This window comes from Mustela nigripes, chromosome 3 (genome assembly GCF_022355385.1).
Source record: "Mustela nigripes isolate SB6536 chromosome 3, MUSNIG.SB6536, whole genome shotgun sequence".
Classification (NCBI taxonomy): domain Eukaryota; kingdom Metazoa; phylum Chordata; class Mammalia; order Carnivora; family Mustelidae; genus Mustela; species Mustela nigripes.
In genome coordinates this window covers 103,151,885-103,174,895 of record NC_081559.1, presented here as the reverse complement: position 1 = coordinate 103,174,895, position 23,011 = coordinate 103,151,885, and the positions used below count along the sequence as shown (strand labels likewise).

Sequence of the window (23,011 nt, the reverse complement as noted above, 5' to 3'; positions counted from 1 at the left end):
GTTTGGAGTCTGGCTGAACTGGGTTCTGAGCCTGACAACCCCATTTACTAGCTGTGTGGCCTTGGGCAAGCCATTCAACCTCCCTGGGCCTCAACTTTTCTCCTTTAACATGGGCTCACGGCATCTACCCCAAATGGTGCTCAATCAATGCTTAATTATTTGTCCAGCATGCATTTTAAAAAAAGATTTTACTTATTTATTTAATAGAAAGAGAGAGCACAAGTAAGCAGAGGGTGGGGGGTTGGAGGGAAGCAGGCTCACCGCTGAGCACCGTCCTCGATTCCAGGACCCTGAGACCATGACCTGAGCCGAAGGCAGAAGCTTAACCCACTGAGCCCCCCAGGCGCCCCCCAGCATGCATTTTTAGTGCCGGGCACTGTGCAAGCTGTAGAGATGAATAAGACCTGGCCCTTTTTCTTTCTTCTGCCTCACCAGGAACAACTGCAGCCCAGGGAGTCGTGCCCTCAGAAAGCCTTGGCATCCCTGGTCTCTGCCCAAGGAGGAGGGCGTGGTGCAGAAGTGAATGGGGTCTTGTAGGGTTGGGGTAAGGTAGAGCAGAAGGGGGAAGGGGCTGGGGTTCAGAGACCTAAGTTTTAGGAGGCCACTGCCCTGATTTGCTGGGTGACTGTGAAAAAGCCCTTCTTCCTCTGGGTCTTGGTTTCTGCACCTGCACAATGAAGAGATGGTACCAGGTGGTCTTCAACTTCCTTCGGGCCCTTGAAGCTACAGGGAGAAGGACCCTCCGCCTGGAGCCTGGGGCCAGAGCTTGGCAGTTATAGGCTTGGGCTCACTGGGGCGAGGCAGTTTCAGGACAGTCTTTCAGAACACATCCCACAAATCCAGGGGTTCCCTTAGGCGGCAGATTCTGGGAGCCAAGGCGCTGCTGAGGCTCACTGATCACCGAAGGACTCCATCCATCACTGCACTCTTGGAACTCTTCTGATTCCTTAAAGGAAGCAGTGGGGCCCACGTGCTCTGGAGACCTCTGGAGGTCTCCACCTTCAACGAGGAGAACACGGCGTCAGGACAATACCTGGAGAAGGGAGAACCTCGAAGCAGGATCTAATAATAAGACTTTACTCGCATTATGTGTAGGTGCATGTCACCTTTTTTAGTTACCCGTATGTGGTAAGGACATGAAATTTCTTTTATTTTTCTTGATTTATCTTTTAAAGATTTTATTTATTTATTTGAGAGAGACACAGAGAGAGCATGAGAGGGGCGAGGTCAGAGGGAGAAGCAGACTCCCCATGGAGCTGGGAGCCCGATGCAGGACTTGATTCCAGGACTCCAGGATTGTGACCTGAGCCGAAGGCAGACAATTAACCAACTGAGCCACACAGGCACCCTAAAGATTTTATTTTTAAGTAATCTCTCCACTCGATACAGAGCTCAGACTTGCAACCAACAGACTGAGAGTTTCATGCTCCACTGCCTGAGCCAGCCAGGTGGCCCGTAAAGTTTCTTTTAAAAATACATTCATTTAGGGGCAGCTTTCGGCTCAGGTCATGGTCCCAGGGACCTGGGATGGAGCCCCTGCCTTGGGCTCTCTGCTCAGCGGGAAGCCTGCTTCCCCCTCTCCCACTCTCCCTGCACATGTTCCCTCTCTCGCTCTCTCTCTCTCTGTCTGTCAAATAAACAAATAAAATCTTGAAAAATATAAAAATAAGTAAAAATAAAAATACATTCATTTAATAAACAAGGTAAGAATTTTGAGACCAAAAAATTGTATCAAACCATATGAAATTGCCAATAATTGACCACTTCTGATGGCAGAAATGGAAATTTCATATGTTTCAACTTGCTGTGGTGATACCAGCTAGCATTTATGGCAAGGAGGATCTCATGGAGTCCCCCACAGTAAATAGAGCATGTGGGAAGCTCTATAATTGATTACCTACCAAATCCCAGTAGCTTTGTGACCTTGGGAAACACCTCCCACTCTTTGGGGAGAGGCTGGTCCCGAGCCTGTGGCTCTTCTCTGGTTCCATAGCCCATGATCCATCCCTTGGTCTATTTATGGAGCAGCTAATACACGAAGCACTGACTGACAAGGCCATGGTTGGGGCGTGGGGAGGAGGGATAGGATTCTGGCAAGACATTGTCCCAGTATCAGGGGAAAAAAGCGAAAGGCAGGCATGCATAATGTGAGGTCAGTGGCTAGACAGCACCTACGGGGTAGCCCATAGTGGGAGGTGTCAGCATAGACACAGGTGACAGGCAGGCTACCCTGAGAAGATACTGTGCCCTGAGCCCCTTAAAGGCCAAGACATGGCCGTATTCCCTGGTACAGGGTTGATGGGCACAGATGTGCCTCAAAGAGGAAGAGAGGTGGGGATCTGTCATTCTGTATGGGGCCAAGGAGGACACAGAGGACCAAGCAGTGGACAGAAGGGGAGAAGGCTAGGGAAGAGGGTCCCAAAGCACATTTCTCTTGTAGTCATGGGCTACACAGAGCTTCTGACACCCTTCCGGCTTACCAGCCAGCCCACAGAACTCGCCCTGGCCTGGGCACATGAGGCAGAGATGGTCCCAAGGTCAGCACAGATGGGACAACTGTACCCAGAGGCACTGAAGCCTGGCAGTGTGCACCCGGAGAGGGGCCTACTGTCCCTGCTGTCCTCTCCCCAGGGTTCCTGCTCAGAGCAGGTCTGAAGAGGTGAAGCCAATGGGAGCTGCATGGTCGGGCGTGGGGGGCACGGACAAGGCATCCAGGATCCCTCAGTGATCCCCAAGATCACCGCCAGAGTGGTGGGCTGGTCTTACAAAATAGGCCCCAAAGGATAAATGTAATTTGGGGTTCAAGATGCGAGAGAGAATAGAAATCAGGCTGGTGGTGAGGATAAAGGCAGAAGTGGGCTGGTTTGACTCCCAAGTCAGTGAAATACAAGCTTCTCCTTTTTGTGTTACCTCCTCACCCCACCCTCCAAGGAAGAATGGCCAGAAGGAGACCCGCGTAAAAACCCGTGGGAAAACACAAACAACGTTTAAAGCCAGAATCCTTCCAAGTTTCAGAGAGGACTTTAGAGAGGCCCCAGGGTGGGGAGGGTGGGGGGTTGTCTGGAGAGGGAAATGGTGAATGGCAGACCTTCCGATTACGGTCCAGATCAGCGGCAAATGGGGCTTGGCTGGTGTAACAATGAAAAAACGTGCCTTACTGGCCTTGCCCAAGACTGAGGAGTCTGAGGATCCGGAATTAAATCCTCCCCATCTTCCGCATTGTCCTGAGGTAGATAGGGCAGGGTGCTGTCCATGGCTGGGGGAAAGCAAGGCTTGCAAGAGCATCTTCTTGAAGGTGCCTGGGGCCAGGAGCACCCTGGAGGGGCAGGCTGAGTAGTGCAGGGCCTGCAGAGCGGGGGCAGAGAGGTGAGGGGACAGCAGGAGACAGGATGGCAGCTCTCCTGTCTCCACAGCTACTCTTTCATTTACTGAGTCCCACAGAGAAGGTAAGGGCAGGTAAGAAGGGAGAGAGAGGAGGAAGAGACAGACAAAGAGGAAGAGGTATACCAGCAATGGGGAGCTGCGAGGGGAGTCAGAAAGAGGGAGGGAGGAAGCAGGTGGAGTTGGCAGGCCGTGGCAGAGACAGCAGTGGGCTGAGGGCATGAAAGATACGTATTTTTATAATGTGGAGTGTGGGGGCCATCATCCCCTCCTTGCTCCCCTCCATGACCAGCTTATGCTGGGAGACCCTTGAAGGGGACACTGAGGGGACACTGTTCCCTTCCCTTGTGAGCAGAACGGGGGTAGAGACTGCTTATAGCTGCCACTCCCGTCTGGCTCAGGTCCAGGCTGTCCGTCAGCATGACCCCCAGAGCAAGCCCACCCCACTTGCAAGGTCCCAGCAAGCCGCCCACTATGACCAGCCTTAGTCGTGAGGCCTTGCTTCCTGGTTTAATCTGTGGGGGCCTCTATTCTGAGCTCTGTCCCTATCTGCCTGGGTCAGGTGCACCCCAGGGAACCAGTGCCTGCCTCGGAATACCCCTCCCTGGTCATGACTGTCCTTACTCTAGCTATCCCTGCCTCCTGCCACTCTCCGTCCTCTCCCCATTCCTTTCCTGGCTGGCTGATGAGTCGGGGGATCCACTTATTGTGCCCCAGATACATAAGTGATTAAATAATATATCCCCATATAGTACTTGTCCTGGAATATGAGTAAGTGCTCAGCATGTTAGCTATTTTATATATATTTTATTTTATTTTATTTTTTTAGTTTCTTGACTCTTGAGTGCTGTGGTCTGCTCCTCTTTAAAATGAGATTAATGCAAGATCAAGGGCACCAAGCAGGGCACAGCCTCCCTTATGTGGGTCACAAAACACACAATCCGAATTTAAACATGAAGAACATGAGGCAAGCCTACACTGAGAGACATCTGTGCAAAACAACGGGTCGGACCCCCTCAAAGGGGTCCAGCTTGTGAAAACCAAGGAACAACAAAGGGAGGGGCCGTCCCAGACTGGAGGGTTCTGAGGGCACGTGAGTGCCAAACACGGAGTGGGATCCTGGGAGATCCTGGGACTGGAAAAAGATGTTAGTGGGAAAACTTACAGAATTTAAGTAAGGGCTGTAGGTACCTGAGCAGAATCTCCCCTCCGTCCATGTCCTGGTTCTGGTCATCCCACCAGGACCCATACGGCATTTGCATGAGGGGAAGTGATAAAGGGCACGGGCGAGCTTTTTCGACTATTTTGCCAGAGTTTCCAAGTCTGAAATTATTTCAATATAAAGAGTTTAAAAGCAGGATTGTGGAGAGGATCGTCCCTCTAGGTTGTTAGGAAGAATTTGTTTTCTGTTTTTGTTTTTTTTTTTTTAAAGATTTTATTTATTTATCTATCAGGGGGTGGGGGGGGGGGGGGAGTGAGAGAGAGAAAGAGAGAGAAAGCGAGCATACAAGCAGGGGGAACTGCTGCCAAAAGGAGAGCAGGCTGCCTGCGGAGCAAGGAGCCCAATGTGGAACTTGATCCCAGGACCCTGGGATCATGGGATCATGACCTGAACAGAAGGCAGCTGCTTAACCAACTAAGCCACCTAGGTGTCCCTATTAGGAAGAACTTGTAAAAGTGAGTAAGGGTAAAGCACCTGGTGTGGGTCACCTGCCAGTTGATGAGTGCCGCAAACCAGTACACAAAATGATGGAGGCTATGAAGGCAGAGCCACAGGGACTGGGCTAATGTGTAATGTCCTTGTAGCCCCTGAGCTGAGATTGATCATCTTTCATCTACAGGGTGGCAGAGAATTAGGCTGGGAGAACAGCACTGAGAAAGACCAAGGCAGATAAGAGCCAGGGCATGAGAAGGAACAGGCTGGGGTGGTGAGCCTGGGCCCTGAGACTGGGGGATAGGGAGGGGCCGGTCTTATCTGTGGTCACCGGACAACTGAGGGGCAGAGCTGAGCCTGCATTCCCAGCGGGCCTCAGTTCCCTGCCCTCCGCACTCCATCACACCATATTCCCAAACCCAGCTGAATGTAAACTTGAAATACTCTGTTTTGCAAATATGGAAGCAAATGGGCTTTGCACCTAATGTTTAGGATTTTTTTGTAAGGAAGAGAAAGTATGTAGGTTCTAACTCAGTTGTGTAAGATTTGGTGGTCTTGAGACCGGAGTCAATCTGCCAACTCTTTTCTTTTTAAAGATTTTATTTATTTATTTTTGAGAGAGAGACACAGAGAGCACAACCAGAGGGGCAGAGGGAGAGGGAAAAGCAGACTCTCTGCTAAGCAGGGAGCCCCACATGGGCTCTACCCCAGGACCCTGGGATCACAACCTGAGCCAAAGCAGATGTTTAACCAACTGGGCCACCCAGGCACTTAACCACGTAACCAACTGACCTTTTAGGTGCCCTCAATCTGTCAACTGTAAGAAGGAAAGGTACCCAGGAGGTTTTCACTATGAAAAGCTGAGCATGACCTAGGCACCGAGCAATGTATGCCCTGGCCCTGGTTAGGGTGCCAAGACATTTCACACCATCTTTGCACCTAGCCTATGGGGTGCTCCAACAGGTACCTTGTTCCCATTTTGCAGACTAAGCATTGAGAATTTTGAACGAGAGCCTCATTCTTTGAGAGGTGTGTACTGAGCTATGTATAGGGGAAAAGACCCCATGAGTGGTGGAAGCTGGGGCTGGACCCAGTGGATAATTGTTAAAACTGAGTGACAGGTGCAGACCGTTTGTTTTAAATTGCTCTCTCTGGGTCGTCTGGGTGGCTCAGTCAGTTAAGGGTCTGACTCTTGGTTTCAGCTCAGGTCCTGATCTCAGGAAGGCAAGGTCGAGCCTTGTATTGGGCTCTGTGCTGGGTGTGGTGCCTGTTTAAGATTCTCCCTCTCCTTCTGCCCCTCCCCCACTCGTGCTCACTGTCTCAAAAATAAATAAATAAGTAAATTGCTCTCTCTGTTACTGTGTATGCCTGAACATCTTATAATAAACCATCTCTAGCAGGGAAACACTGGGTGTCATCCTGAGCTCCAGCCCCGACTCACCCTTGCTGGGGTCTTGGTGGCCCATATAGGCTTGCTGGGACACAGCATCCCCAGCCTAGGTCCAACATTCCTATCCTCAGACGGTCAGCCAGGGAGCCTTCCTGGAAGAAGTGGTACCTGACCAGAGACCTATGTGAGTGTCCCCCAATGGGAGGAGCTGGGAAGGGTGGGCTCTCAGGGGGAGCTCTCAGGGGGAGCTCATCACAGACCCCGGGAGGAGACATTGGCAAAAGTGCACATGAGAGATGTGCAGGGAGGTGGGGGCGCAGAGCACACGCACTGGAAAGGCGGGGTTGGTGCAACCTGGGGAAGGACCAAATGTGGTTGTGGAGGCCCCAGGGTGCTGGAGAGGCAGATGCGTGCTGGAGGGTCTCATTGCTCGGAGAGGCGGCACCTGGTGGGGAATATGGACAAAAGACCGGGGTCAGAATAGGTGTCCTGGAAGTTAGTGCAGAGAAGTAGGTCTGGAGCCCAGTTTCTCTATAGGGTCTCTTAGACTTTTCCCAACACTGTGCTCTGCTTCCCCTTGCTGCAAAGACTGTGATGTTTCCATACATCGATGATTCTCCTTTCACTCCTGACGATGCTGAAATAAAAAGTGAAGCAGGATGTGGAGGTTTCTGAGCAAAGCTAAGATCTCAGCTAGAGGTGTGGGAAGGAGATGTGTCTTCTGGGCTAAATGAGAGGTAGCCAAGCGTCTCTTGTGGGGCAGACATTCAACAACGCAACAGAACAAGCCTGAAGAGAGAGTTGCTCTTAGAGGCATAGTAGTATTTTGTGGCTTACATGTACATTTTCTGAATGACGTATGAAATTGCACCCCTTTTCCTGTGCTGATTTGCCATCCGTATAGCTTTTTTGGTGACCTCTTTGTTTGAACACTTTACCCATTTTGGGGGGCTCATTTGTGGAGGCATAGCACGTAGTCTTTTGCCACTGAGTATGATTTTAGCTCTAGCTTTTCTGGAGATGCTTTTTGTCTGATTGGGGGCCTTCCTCTCTGTTCCTAGTTCCCTGAGAGTCTTTATCATGAACAGGGGCTGGATTTTTGTCATGTGTATTTTCTTCACCTTATGACAGGATCCCATCCTTGTCCTATTTAGTCAGTTAATATGATGAATTTCATTGACTGATTTTCTAATATTACACTACCTTGCATTTCTGTGATGACTCATTGGGTCATGGTAGATTTTTTTTTTCTTATGTTGTTGAATTAAATTCAATGAAAACTTTCGTATTTACATTCACAGGAGATAAGTCTGAAGTCTTCTTTTCTTGTAGTGTCTCTGTCTAGTTTTTATATCAAAGTAATGCTGGCCTCAGAGCATGAACTGAAAACGAGTGCTTTCATTTTCTGTAAGAGTTTGTGTCGAATTTGTATTATTTCCTCCTTAAATTTCTGTCACAACAAGATCACTTTGCCCAGCACCATGACCACCACCATCATGAGACCTTCCACGTTCACACGCTCTGTCCACACTCACACTTTTCTTAAATAGACTTACTTTAACAAACAAACAAACAAAACGCCAGTAAAGTGTTCTATAAGGAACTTCATATCCCCACCCTAAACAGAAGCCCGTAATATTTTCCCCTTCTTTTTTTTTTTTTTTAAGATTTTATTTATTTATTTGACAGAGGGAGAGAGATCACAAGTAGGCAGAGAGGCAGGCAGAGAGAGAGGAGGAAGCAGGCTCCCTGCCGAGCAGAGAGCCCGATGTGGTGCTCGATCCCAGGACCCTGGGATCATGACCTGAGCCAAAGGCAGAGGCTTTAACCCACTGAGCCACCCAGGTGCCCCTATTTTCCCCTTCTTGGCATGACACTTGACCTCACCTCACCCCAGACCCAAGCCATCCCTGGGCTAGACTCACAGATAAACTCCCCGCCACCCATACAGGTTCAGGTTCAACTACAGGTTGAACTATAAATGTTCAGGTTCAACTATAAGTGCTCCACATGGTGAACCACACGATGGAGAGAGGTGGCCCAGAAGTCACCTCCATTGTTCCCATCATGCAGAGGGGAGGGGGGGGCTATTCAGACAGAGGCTGGGATCTACTAAAATTGTCCCATGTGCCACAAACAGTAGGTGTAATAAGTTCCGAGAATCTCTGACCTACTCCAACACCCCATCCCCAGAGGAGGCAGCTGAGACCAAGCATGGCAGAACCACCTGCCTAAAAAAATCACATGAATGGGGCACCTGGGTGGCTCAGTGGGTTAGGCCGCTGCCTTCGGCTCGGGTCGTGATCTCGGGGTCCTGGGATCGAGTCCCGCATCGGGCTCTCTGCTCAGCGGGGAGTCTGCTTCCTTCTCTCTCTCTCTGCCTGCCTCTCTGCCTACTTGTGATCTCTCTCTGTCAAATAAATAAATGGAATCTTTAAAAAAAAAAAAAATCACATGAATGAATGGCCAAGCTGGGGTTGGAGCCCTGTCACCTAACTCCTGCCCAGAGCTTTGTGTGTCGATAACTCTTCTTGTCCCTTGCATCCTCTTGCCCTTGTCCTGTTCTGTGCCTTGGGAAGATGCTCTCTGTGGAGCACTTGCCCCAGGCTCCTGTCCCCTGGCTCCCATCTGGATTTGCACTAGGAAGCCTTGGCAGGGTTCTGGAAAGTGGCAGGGAGAGAGAGGTCAGGGGATCCTGCTTGCCCTCTTTTGTCTTGTTCCAGGACTGGCTGTGCCCCTGGGAGTTCCAGCTTCTGAAGGGCAGCCTCCTTCCATATCTCTAGCTTTGAACCCAGAACTTGGACCCTGGGGTGGTAACACCTCCCACAATGGCCAACCCCTGTTGCCTTCTGTCCCTCCTAGCTCCCTAAACTCGATGCTATTTCTGCAAATGGTGCCTTCACTTAGAAGTCTCCTTACAAATTCCAGTCCAGGATTCCCTGCCGGATACATGCAGGAGCTCCCTCCCTGACTCCCCTACCACCTCTCCCCATCCGTGAAGCCTCAGGCCCCAGAGAAAACCCCCAAAGTCCCTGAGCCACAGATTGTCGGATGCAGGTGGCACTTCTTGTTGGCATGGTCCATCTGCACATGGCTAACTCAGACAGACCCAGGAGACTCTCCTTGAACGCAGACCTTGCCTTGGTCCCCCCAGGTGCCTAACCCACCCCAGACTGTCCAACCTCACAAAGGCAGGGGGCATCAGGGACAATGGAGCTCAAGTGACTTGAGCAAACAAAAATGGAGCATTACCCTCAAGACAGCTCCTTCATATCAGGGCAAAAGCAATGACAATTCCAAATCCAGTCCCCTGGGAACTTCTGCAAACACACCAGGTTCCAAGAATAGGAAGCCCGTGTTTGCCACGGCACACATATCCAAACCAAACAACCAGCAGCCCATAGCACCTCTACGTGAACGTCTACCTGAAAAGGGATTCTAGATCTTGATAAGAAAAGCAGGTGCGCCAGCCCCCTCGCCACACACACACACAGAGCCAGAGCCTGGATTTCAAGTTAGGCCATGATTTGTATGAGGAACTGGAGGGATAAGAGGAAAATAAAGACAAGTCTTCAGAAAGATGCCGAGTGCAACAGAGGGCTTGCTGGAGGGTACCTATTTGTTTTGGGACCCAGAACTTTCTGGGACACTGCCTACAGCAGACGTCACCATGCCAGAGGACCCAGAGGCAGAGCTGAACCGGGTGACCCACAGGGTGGCCTGAGCCCACACCTCCTGACCTGGCAGGGAGGCAGCCAGCTGGAGCCCCGGAGATCCCAAGCCAATGGACAAGACTGGCTAGCAGTTAGGAATGATTCTAGGAGGCCCGGAGCAGCATGTCAGGTCTTAATTTTTCTTTTAGGGGTCACCAGGCAGGCATTTGCCTACCCACCCACATGAGGAGGTCCAGCAGGGGTAGGAAGGAAGAGAACCAATGTTGATGGAGGGCCGGCTGCAGGCTCGTCTCTGCACCCTGGACTTTGTATCTTTGTAGATTTCACTTGAGGTCCTTCGGCAGTGATGATGGTGATAATGAGATCTCTCATTGTACTTTTAAAAACGTTTTAATTGCCTTCATGTAGCATATAACTATATCTTACTTGGCATTAAGGAGCCTCTCTGCTGTAGGAATGACAACACGTAATGAGAACATAGAGGCCCAGGGATATGAAGCCATTTGTCCACATAGACTTAAATGTGGAATGCCAGAGCCAGAGCCCAAACCCTGATACCTGACTCCACATTTGTGGTTCTTATCCTACCCAGCTCTTCAGCTCCCAGTGCTAGAAGGTGGCTCATCACATTCAATGGAATGACTCTAGGCTCCGCTGATCTAGGGAGTGGGACGGAGCTCCTGGGGCAGAAGGTCAAGGGGACTGGCCTTCACCGAGAACCATCTGGTGCTGGGCACTGAGCTTGGGCATTATAGCCCAGAGCCAGAGCGTGGGCCATTGGGGTAGGGGGGAGCTGTGGGCGTTGCTACTGCCTGGGTATCTCCACATGGACTTTTCCACCAGGGGGCGCCCCTTAGCGATGTGGGGGTTTCCTATAACATAGTGTGACCCTGACACTTTCACTTCCCTGGTGCTGGTGCACGGTTTCTAAATGATCCATTTTCACATGAAATCACAGCTGCAGGAGCAAGAGCATGGGCTCTGGCTGGGAACTATCTTGTCTTCAGCACGTGACCACTGATGGCCCCCTCTCCTATAGTGACAATCGGATGTCACCATCACTGGGATGGCTTAGCGCCATGCCTGGTGCTTGGGCAATGCAGAGAAACAGTAGGTCCTGCTCTGGCCCATTTCTTGAGCTCCCAGACAGTGGTCACAGAGGGGAGCCCCTTCCCCCGAACAGGGACTGGGACCCACGCTTTGAGACAGCCTTCTCAACCTACAGTTCCATCAGTGATCTGGGAGCAGGGGGTGTGGGGCCAGGCCAAGCCCAGGGAATGGGGGAGGACAGTTCTCACGTCCTCCTCAGGGGTTCTCAGCTATGGTAGCTCCGTGGTCAAGCCAGACCCAGAGCAGAGTGCAAGGGGAAGTCTCTAGAAGAAAGCAGAGGACCAGGGCCTCATTCTGGGCTCCAGCTGGGCCAGCTCAGTTCCTGGCCTGCAAAAGCCACCTGGCCAGGAAAAAAACCTGTCTGGCGAGCCGACAGTGCCTGAAGGAGGAAGGAAGCCCGCAGAATGGGGAAGTCATTGAGGACTCCAGCCAAATGCCAAGATAAAGTCATCAGCTGGGAAGGAAACCAGGTCACAGGCTGAACAGCACGGGGCCTGGTCTGCACCAGATTGCACATGTGTGAACCACACGTGCACACACTACTCTCCCACCCACGTGCACACACTATTCTACCAACCCTCTATCAAGGGAGGGAATTGCCTGACCAAGTATGTGCTGGGGCTATAGGAATTGGAGGTTGCCAGAGCTCCAAAGCCAGTGATGACATGGGAAGGGACGCTGAGGCCCATGCGGGAAGGTGCCAGCAGATTCAGGCTTTATAAGACCACCCTGAAAGCAAGAAAAGTCAACCATTTCCTCTGCAGGGGAGGGACTGTTTGAGAGCTCTGCATGGCAAAGGTCACAGAAATGTCTCACCTGGCAGCGCCGTCCAGGGCTTTGTGTCCCTCACTGGGGTGGGGGGTGCTGGCCATTCTGCCCATTTGGCACGCGGAAAACAGAGGTTCCCTGGAGTCAGGTCTAGGCTCATATCCAGAGCAAATGGCCGTGTTGGAATTCAGTCTCGGAACTCGCCCTCAGGGACCTCGTCTTTCCCACCACCCTGTCTTCAGGATGTGGGGACCTGATGTCAACGGATGAGGCGACACTGTACAAACACCCATGGACCCAGTGGACAGTGTTTGTGGGTAAAGTTGAGGCTGGGAGCTGCAGGAGGAAGGACCAGGGAAAGCATGGTCCTAGCCAAGCATGCTTTCAACAGGCAGAGAAAGGAGCAGGTAACGTACAAAAGGCAGAGATAACAAGAACAGGTAATGCACCAAAGGACTCCAGAGCTCAGTGTGTGGCGCAAGGAATCTTGGGAACTGGGAACTATGCAGGAGACAGGCAAGAGATGGGTTTTGCCCCTAACTCGCTCAAGGACCTTGGGCATCTGTTTTCTCTGTACTCCCTTTTGTGCTTTTACCTACGGAAATGCATGCACCCACTGACCAGCCCTGCTCTCACTGAGCCAGTCCTTCAAGGGGGTGCTGATCGGCGCCGCCTGACTCTTGGTCGTCGAGACCTCTGGGACCTGCCCCTGTGCCCCTCCCCGGCCAGGCCAAGTCCCTGCTGCCAGTGGTGGCCCCACTGCCTGGGGTTTTCTAAACCCTGTGACCACTTCCTGGATTCCAGAGCTTGGCTCTTCCGTGCCCCACCTCCTCCCTCAACCTTCTGGAATTTTAAGCCCCAGAAAGCAGAGGTGTGTGTCAGGGGGAAGAAGTGCCGATCCCCGTTTCCCTGTTGCCCAGTACCCTCCTAATCACAGCCTCAGACCTGGCAAGGGTTGTGTAGAAACAATGAGGGTGGAATCACAGAAACAGAGATGACTTGGGGTCATCCCTGGGTCAAATGCAGGCTCCAACACCCTCAGCTAATCACTCACCCTCTCTGAGCCTGTTTCCTCATTTAAAATATAGGACCAGAAGTTCCTGCCTCCTGAGGTTTCTTGGAAGATGGCTGAGATGATACCAAGACGAGGAGATGGACCCGTCAAAGGTGTTCTTCAGTAAACAGTGCCTTTGTCTTCATGCAACCCCACAGGGACAAAGACAGCGTGTGCCTGAGCTTATTAAGTGCCTACAGTAGGCACGGATCAATGGGCCATATTAACTATGCTATGGTGCCTTATACATTTTATATTGCATTTCATGGCAGTATCATTTGCTTTGATAGAACAAAGTAGAAGAGATAAAGACCTTCCAAAATGGACCATAAAACGCAGACTCTCCCTCTAGCAAAACCCACTGCTGGGTCTTCCATGGAATAGCAGGTAAAGAGGCAGCTTGTGTGCCTCCATGGAATAGCAGGTAAAGAGGCAGCTTGTGCGCGGGGCAAGGGTGCATGAAGAACTTCTCCTCCTTGAGCTCTGGGACCAACACAGCCTTGGGAACCCCACCCAGAGGAGCACATGCGGCCCGACAGACAGATGGTGGGAGGGGTCAGTCATCATCCTGGGACAGACTGAGTCTCCTTCCCCATAGGCATCACACTCTCTCTTCCTCCCGTACAGTTACATACAGCATTCGATTCTCCTTCTCTAAATAACAATTCTAGATGCAGAATTTCTAGACTTAGAATTCAGCTTATCCAGTGGTTTCCACACTCTTTTCTTCCCCTCCAATAAAATTAACCCTAATTGCCAATAAAGGAAACGTAGGTATTGATCATTCTGGTTAAGGAGCTAAGCTGTGGGGGGTCTTGGGTCCCTACCCACGGTCCCTTCCTCATCCCCTGAGGCCCACAAAAACCCCCAGGGGCCTGGGAAACCAGGCGTGAAAACCCTTTAATAGCTGAGTAAATGAAGACTCACAATCTGTGCCCTCAAATGCACATGAAGTTGCTATTAGGACATGCTCTTGTTCTCTGATAGTTTTCTGGGTGCTCAGCTGATCTCTCTCATGAGATTGCAAAGTCAAGGTGGGCTGCGTGTTTTCTCCTCCTCTGGGCTCCGCCCAGCCCTGGTAAAATGTTTGCAAATGTTTTCGGTTGTACTGACTGACATGAAGAGGACCAGAGAACTGGGCCAATGTCTCTCTTAAATAGCAACCCCTGTTGTCCCTGCCCAGTGGGCAGAGCATGCTCAGAGGTCTCCAGGCTTATCCTGAAGTCCCAGGAATCTGCAGCTACCAGAACCCCTCCAAGGAAGGCCAGACAATGGAGTATGCTGACCATGTCAGGTTTGGGCTGTCTGCAGAGCTAGGATCAGGTCCTTCGGGTATGGGTACAGAATAATGGGGCCAGGTGGATGCTCTGACTTAAAAGAGTGGGGCTTCAGCGTGGTCCAGGGGTGGGGGACGTAACCCCCACTCAGGGCTGCCTGTGAAGGAAGTGGCCCCCAAGCCACCCTGGGCCAAGAGCAGGGAACGAGCAATGCTGGAGGGAGTACTTACAGAGTCCAGACACCCAGCTCGGCAGGGACTCTCACATGTCTTAACCATTCAGCTCCCTTGACAACTTTCAGGCTGATCACTTTTGTTATTCCCAGGTACAAACCCAGAAAATGTTTGTACACGTGATCTTGCTCAACAGCAACCAATGAGTAAGTGAGGGAATGTCCACTGGAACCCAGTTTCCAGGACCTTGAAGTTCACACCTTTCCCACGGTGCCTATCACGTGGCCAACAGAGAGAGGCAGAGCAGTGTGAGGTCAGGGGTAAGGGGGAGGCATAAAGGGACCTTTAAAGGTAGCTTTGGAGTCTAAACTCGCCCCCTGAACCACACACATGACTTTTGTCTTTGTCTGTCCATACAGGGCAGGAAGCCATTCCCAAGCCCCACGGAGCACCCCTGATGTCCAAAGAGTCTGAGGAATGTTCTCAGGACCAAGCCCTCATGGTGGCTGAGCAAGCCCGGCTGCCTTAGAAAACCTGTTTCCTACTGGATATGCAGATAGAAGAACGAGCAGGAACGTAACTAGAAACGCCAAACGGCGTTTCCCCGGAGCAGGTGCTCCTGGTCTCCCGCAGGCAGCACAGTGAGCAAATTCCTCCTCTGGAGTCCAGTTTACCTACTGTGTTTCAGGCCCATCACCTGTTTGTCCAAACTGGATCTACTCACTCCCCTTACTCATTAGAAGCTGCCAGAAGCTGAGAGTAAGCTCTGCTGCTTGGTCAACACTGGCCCGCGAGGACAGCCAGGGTCTCTGATGGATGCTCAAGGGGGCAGTGTACGCACCTGGAGCATGCTAGCTATGGGTCTGCTGGTTCCTTTCTGGAAGGCCTTTCTGGGAGAGTGAATCTGACTTCCATTTGTTCTCTGGCCTCCAGGGCAGCCAGCGTGTGTGCGAATGTGCTCCCAGGCGTGTGCTATGCCGAGGAGTTGTGGAGGCTTGGCCCTCGCCATCCCCGAGGGTCCCCAGGGGTTCAGATTGTGGATCCCTCAAAGCAACAGGTGGTCTACAATCAGTCCATCTGTCCTATGGACACTGGCCCTTCAAGCTGTTGAGGTGAGGAGATGAGCCTACGACTGGGCTCAGGTCGGGTGCCCTGTCTTGTCTCTTTGTCTCCTGTGGCCTCTCTCAGCATGCCAGTGTTTCCTGAGTGCCCGTATCCTTCTCATGTGCCCCAGCTGCCCCTTGCCACCTGCCCAGCCTCAGGACAGCCACCTCCTGAGACTACCCTGCTGCTTGGAGAGTACTGAGCTCCCTGTCTTGGAAGGTGTTCAAATATGGATTGTGCCATGGCAGAAAGGTGAAGGAAAGACCCCAGTGGCCGATGGAATGGGGAGAAAGGCAATACCAGACAAGAAGACGAAGACACTACCATTCTTTGAGGATTGTTTAAGGATCAAGGAAGTTTTAGAGGGCAATTCTACCCTTGCCAGCAGCCTTGAGCCTTCAGCGGCCTGTCTACAAGCAAAAAGCTCTCAGCTGGAGTTCTGGTCCTTTGCTCTAGGACTTTCCCACCACGGCTTCCACATAGGCAAGGCTCAGATCTGTCTGTTCCATAGCCAAGTGGGTCCAAGGAGAGGAGGGAGATAAGGCAAGTCCCTCTGCTGCTGCAGACATTCGGTCTCGAGTCCTCCCATGAGCCGCGGGCCCGAGGGCAGTGCGACTCCGGCGGACAAACACGCCCCGAGCCCTTCCCACCACCACGTCACATCCCGTCACCTCACAACAGCTCTCTGGGGGGCAAAACCAGGCATCTGGCTTGAGTTCAGTAAATATTTGTGGCATGAAAGGGACTGCTCACTGGAAGTAGCCCCTGACCGTCCTGTGAGGCTGCATTCCCACAAAAGCCTCAACTCTGCTCCATCCCGGCCTCTGCTAGACCTGCAGGAAGTGCGGGCTTCTCCCAGCTCCCTCCCATCAGAGCTGCTTGGGACACCTCCCTGGGGCCAGGGCTCCATCCAAGCAGGTGAGGCTCACTGGGGAAGCTGGAGGGAGTCTCACCTGCCCAAGGCCAGTCCTGTCAGGAGTTGGGGACCCTCAACCTCATACCTGGGGGTTGTGTACTTTCAAGTCTGCTGCTGAGCGTAAGGTGAGATTCCCAACGGCCTCCATGCATCCCCCAGCCCTGAGTGAGAGACAGAAAGCAGCCCAGGCTGTCAGGGGGTCAATATTTATTGTGTCCCTACTCTTGGCCGGGGCCTAAGAGCCAGTGCCGCTGGCTGGGCCAGGCCTTGTGTGCTGTGGAGCAGGACCCTTAGCAGTATCTCCTGGGCTCTAAAGTGTGAAAATTCTAGTGGCCCAGCTCTTTCACACACACACACACACACACACACACACCCCTATATACTTTTTCCCTCAAGCAAACCTCTTGTCCTAGGGCAGCTGGCTTGGCACAGGTTTCTCTTTCACCAAATGCTGCCTAAGGAAAAGGCCCACTCCTGACTGTGAGCCCTGGGGCTGACCAGCTCCCCTACCCTCCCTCCCCTGTTCTGAGCTTCCCTCCCTTCAGGTGCCTCGATGCCCCACCCAGAAGCCTGGCCTCATCTGGGGTCACGAAGGAATAGCTGACTTCCGTACCATCACCCCTCCTTCCTTCTAGGTTCACCCATGGCCTGACACCCAGAAGGTGGGTGAGGAACACCCAGCCCCCGGGTGCAGAATGAGGGAGCCCCAGCTCAGACAGGCCAGAAGGCCAATGCCTTCCTATGGGTCAAGCACAGAGTTTCAGGATGGGAAAGAGAGACATTTCTGCCTTTGGAAAGGAGAGAAATGGCGTTCTAAGAGAAGTCCGACTTCTCCCAAAGGAGGACTCTCCAGGTTCTGCTGGGGCTGGAAGAACAATTTCCCACAGGGGACGTCCAGGGTTACTCAACTCATCGACAGAAAGCTGAGAAGGAGAGCTTTGTCCAGGCACCGACTGGGGCCAGGCCCTTCCACCCCTCAGTCTCTCGCAAGCAGAGACCGTGTCTGGTCCTCACAGTGCCCAGTTTGGGGCTGGCACCCAGGAGGCCCCTACCCGAGCTTTAGTGGCACAAGCCGCTGGACACACATGGTCACACATGCCAGCTCATACTCAGCCCATCTTTTCATTGGCTTCATTATTCTGGAACTCCTGGTTTTCCACCGGGGAAAAACTTGTCTTGCTGTTATCTGGCTGATTTCTTTCACTCATGAGGGATCGAGTTCTCTGTCCAGGAGCCTGGGCAGGCCTGGCCGTCTGCAGACAGAAAAGGATCTGTGGGCTCCCTCCCTGTCTCGTGGTCCCACCACACAGCCTTAACTGCAGTCTAGTTTGTCTGTACTCCCATGTTGAAGACATCAACAAAGAGTAGAAATCAGAGGGTGGGAATTTTCATAGAGGAAAAGTGGCCCAGATGAAGAGCCCTTGGCACCCAGGCCTCATGAAGCTTGGTGAGGACACCAAGAAGAGTTGGGCCCAATAACGCCCCACATGTGTGCATCAAAAAGAGGTAGGTGACATCAGACGCCCACATGGGGCAGTGCCTCCAGGAGTTCTTCCAAGTGTCCCCACTCTCTAGCCCCCCAACTCCACAGTAAGCATTGCCCTGCGAAATCACCATAACCTGAAGCAGTTCCTGGCAGCGTTCTTGTAACGGTGAGAAATTCGAAACAACTAACGCATCCGGCCCCAGGAGAGGATGGCATAGGTTCTCTGCATGGACTAGCATGCAGACACTACACCTGCTGTTGGCAGTGAACTTCTCACCAGGCTGGGGGGATGTACTTTTGACAAGAGGCTAGGGAGAAGACACAGATTCCCAACAATGTCTACAGTACTCACCAAGAACGTGGACTCTGTGGTCTGAATCCTTCTCTGCGTTCTTCTCACCACATGTAAGCCTGGATCTGCCAATCTCTTGAAGCTTCCTTTTGTGCATCCAGAAAACCAAGTGACACCACTTCCCTCCAAAGGCAAGAACAGGTAAACAGTTCCAGGAACCCCAGGGGCACTCTGGACCCAGTAAACGTGACGAGGCAGCCGCACAAACCATCAGATCCACGTGTGTGAAGGATGGGGACGAGAGCCCCCATGGTTGTCTCCAGGTTTCTCGTTGTTGAACTCTACAGTTTCATCTCCATCTTCTCTAAAGACTGCAATTGACCTTCAACGTGGAGCCAAATCACTTTATTCTAATGTAGTATATCTTCCTGGTAGAGGTCCCCCAGGCTCAGGCCGCTGTCCTGGCTCACCTTGGTTCCCCACGGGGTCCAGTGAGGGGACATGAGTAATTCAGTGACGCTCACCTGCTCCCCGCTATGACCCACTCCCGATGGGTGTCTGCTTGCCACTCACCCGGGATGACTAATGGTGTGAAAGCCCCTCCAGCTTCTGACCCTCCTGGGTGGGCAGCTGGAACTGCCAGAGCCGGACCCCTGATCGATGTGCCAATGGTTCCTCTCCGGAAACCTCTCTTCTAGCCAGGCCAGCTAGCTCTGCCTAAAGACAAGAAACCCTTCCCATAAACACATCCCCGGTAGGAGTAACTATGCCCTGGCAGAAGTAGAAAGTCATCACAGGCCTACATTGAACCCTGCCTTTGCCGAGTTAACTGTGTGGCGTTGGGCAAATCACTTAACTTCTCTGTGCTTTGTTTCCTCGTCTATAAAATGGGAGCCAGAGCAGGCGATCCCCAACAAGGTTGTTGAGAGAGCTGAATGAGACATCGTACAAAAAATCTCATAGGAGGAACTCAAGACCATTCTCTCCTTCTCTCTGTTTTCCTTGGTAAAGCCTTTTCTCCCTTTGACAGCAGGACCCAGTTCCCAGGGTGGCGCCCTGGGACCCAATCTAAATCTGTTCCCCTCACCAGAACCTTGCTGGCTTGGGACCTCTTCCTTAGATACCAAGTGTTGGTGTGTCCTTGGCGGCTGCGGCCTGCCACTGGAGGGAGATGGTGGATTGCATTGTATCAGGGGTCTTGCCTATACACAACAGGAAGCACAGCAGCATGAGTAATGGTGGGGATTTAGGGCGTGCGGCGAACAAGGGTGTCTGACGAGGGCACTCGAGGCCCTCCCCTCTAGCTCATGCGTGTCGACAGCTGCCTCTCCTGCCTTGGCCCCCAGACCCAGGAAGGCCAGGAGAGCTCAAGGGCCCCTGGTCAGCACGAGGGGCTGAGGTCACAGAGAGGAAGGAGCAATTTCAAGTCAAGCCACCAAGCATTGAACCCTTGCCCCGCCACCTATAGGATGCATGTTCTTGGACCCTGGCCACAGCTTACCGAGTCCCTTCATCTGCCAAGACAATGAAGGACAGAAACTCATATGTTGTGAAATAAGGAGCTTCGTAGGAGGCAGTCAAGGAACAGCGCGATTAAGGCACAAAGGCGATGGGAGGTCAACCATTTGTCTGAAATCCTCTTTGAGTGACATCAGAGGCTCACACAATACATCTTTCCCGCTCAAGGTGCTTCACTGACCCTTCACTGTGGTTCAACCTCCCAAGCAAGGAGCTGCCATTGGACTCATTCTGTGCTGGCTGGGGAAGTGTGGAGCTACCTCCTCAGGTCCTAGAGCTAGAGGGCTGCGAGTTAGGACTTGACCCTTGTTGACGGACTCCTGAGCCTGGAATCCCTCCCCCTACGCCCACTCCATCACCCCCGACTCCTACTGCAGAATTCTCCAGCTGTTGTGCCTTGTGACTTCCTGACGGGGCAGAGACAAGTTCTACGGTGGGTCCATAGGGCTTCCTGGGGGTTCATTTCGGCCTCCCTGGGCAAACATCCCGATGAGCCCCCGAGGGCAAGGGAGCCCAGGGGAAGGGAAATGAGCAGAAAAGTATAGTGTGGGAGACAGTCTTTCACTTACCCCATCCTACCCTTGGAACGATTCAGGATTCGGTCATTCTTTTATTCTACCCACCAACTAGGCTTTCCAGGGGAGACTTGGAAGAAAGTTCTGAGGCACGGCCCAGGCAAAGGTGTGGAGGTTGGCCAAGGCAAGATCTGTCCAAAGAAATCGAGGAGACCTGGCCGAACAGAGCAGAGAACTCCGGAGCAGGGAACAGAGGCTCAGGCCAGGTGAAGGAGAGGGAAGGCTTTACCTATAAAATCTGTCCGGCTCCTTCTGCCTTGCCCCCACCAGCCCCTCAGCGGCCCTGCCCATGGCTCCTTCTCCCTTGGGGGGCCCAAGAGGCATTTGTGGCATTTCTCAATATCCTCTCTTGGTCCCTTGGGCACCAGTCGGCCTTCCACCTGTTCCCTGGCGGGGCCAGCTGCATGATAAGAAAACCAGGAAGTTCAACAAGCGTAGAGGGCTCGGACATCCCTGTGCTCTGTGCCAGAATAAACAGGGCCTGGCGCGGGGCTGAAAGGTCCCATCCCAGGGCAAACACTGCCCTTTGCCAAATAGGGAATTGTTTTTGCAAAGGCAGTGTGTGTGTGTGTGTGTGTGTGTGTGTGTGTGTGCCCGGCAGGCGGGAGGACAGCATTTCCAGCAGGGCCCCTGACTGCTCAGCCTCATAGGCTCTGACGTCATTTCTTACTAACCCTGCACTGAGCGGGGGTAGGGGGGCCGGTAGGTAACAAATGCAAGGGGAGCCTCTTTGAGCCATTAATGGAAGATACAAACTGTATTACAAAAGAAAATAAAAAGGAATGAGTAATCTTCCTGCGGGCTCTCAGCAGAAAAACAGCATCTGACCTGATCTTAAAGGGGCCCACGGGGTTGGCAGGGAGGGCAAAGAAGACCCAGTCCTCTGACAGGCGGAAGCAAGCATGTGACAAAAGTGCCAGGCAGCATGTAAGCTGGCCCAGCCGGATTTAAGGGGGGCCCCACCGTGCACCGTGGGCAGGTCCTCTGTGACCCTCTCTCTCTTCCTCTGTGACATGAGGAATGCAGCCCCTCCCTGGGGGGGGCACCCTGGTGTCCACTGAGACGAGAGCCCCAAAAGCCCTTCACTGTGCCCCTGGTTCATAGAAGACTCTCGGGAAAGCAGGCTCCTGTCTCTGGCCTCAGGTGTCACGCCAGCTGGGGACACGGCAGCGCCACACAGACTGGCCAAGCCAGCCACAGGTTCCTTCAGGTGCTGCCGTGAGTGTGCAAGAGAGCACGTTGCCCCTGACTCTACACACCCAGTGGTCAACATCTACACGCAGGTGAGCAGCTCGTGTGGGAAGGCCCCGGCCTCAGTGGTGCGTCATACATCACAGGCAGCTGCTTTGTAAACTGCAATAAAGTAATTTAATGCTCGTGATGAAATCTATGCCCTACAGTGCTCGTTATTAATAGGAATTAAATGTATTTCAGGTAACAAAATGGTGAGTAATGTGGGCGATAAACACAGCCTGCGAGTCTGGCCTGTGATAGAGTGTTCTTTGGCTCACACGGGCCCCTCCAGAGAGACCCATGCTCGTTCGGCGATCAGCCACCCCTGGAGAGGGCCCAGGTTACTGAATCATGGCACGTACAGCTCAAAAGGCAGGCATGGTGAGCCACCACTCACCTTCGAAGATACCGCCATGTCCCACAGCTTTTCCTTTGCTGGGGGTTTGCAAAGTTGCTCTGTTCGCTCTGATACACTCATGCACCATCCTCCTCACCACACATTTTCGGTTTGCTGCTTCTGCACCAGAGCCCCGCCCACAGCCTGACACCTAGGTCTCAGGTCACCCCTTGGAGATACAGCTCTATCCAAACCCATAGCCGCACACACCCACAGTCCCATGCGTAGCCGGGCCCAGAGAGCGAGGCCTCTCAACCACAGCACACGCGTGTACACACATGAACCAAGGGGAACCCTAGATGCACACTCCGCAGCACACTAGGAAAGGCGTTTGGAGCCCACCTGGGGGAGACAGGATAGCCTGAGTCATGACAGTGCCCTGCTCCCGATTTTCTCCCCATAGTTTGCAGCCAGCCTCTGTTCCCACCATGCACCCCGGGGCCAGCCCCAAAGACTCCAACCCCTCCAGGCCTTTGCTCATGCAATTAAGGGCCTATCTGTCTTCCCAAGATTTAATCATTGCCTCTGTGAAGCAAGAGCCTCCTCAGAGCTCCCAGAGAAAGAAAAGTCTAGGTTACACTGCAGTCACAAATAGTCCCCAGATCCTAAGAGGTTTTGACTGTCAGTGGGAAGGCAGGGTGGGGGCACTATTCTCCACACAGTCACTCAGGGACCCAGGCTGCCAGCAGCACCACTATCTTGCACTTCTGCCTGCTACAATATCATCACAGGCTGTGCAGGGTGAGAGGGAAGGCTCAGGCCAAAGCAAGGTGTGTCCCCTGCACTCACGTTGCATTAGCTAGAGTTAGTCACTTGGACCATCTCCCAGCAAGAGGACAGAGATTCGTGGTCTTCTATGTTTGCCCATGCTGTTGTCACAGATTAACACAAACTTAGTGGCTTAACCCAGCACGTATTTATTCTGCTAACAGTTCTGGAAGTCAGAAGTCCAAAATGAGTCTCTGGAGCTAACATCACAGTGTCAGCAGGGGTGGATTCTTTTGGAAAG

The 23,011-nt window shown here is 52.6% G+C and overlaps 1 long non-coding RNA gene across 1 annotated transcript; it reads right to left on the bottom strand.

Annotated features, from left to right (window-relative positions):
* Positions 1 to 5,606: 5,606 nt before the first annotated feature.
* Positions 5,607 to 21,662, bottom strand: LOC132013070 (uncharacterized). Its single transcript, XR_009402867.1, has 3 exons — positions 20,367 to 21,662; positions 18,340 to 18,996; positions 5,607 to 6,870 (listed from the first exon to the last, which is right to left on the bottom strand). It is a non-coding gene; the product is annotated as an uncharacterized LOC132013070 (long non-coding RNA).
* Between the last annotated feature and the right edge of the window lie 1,349 nt (positions 21,663 to 23,011).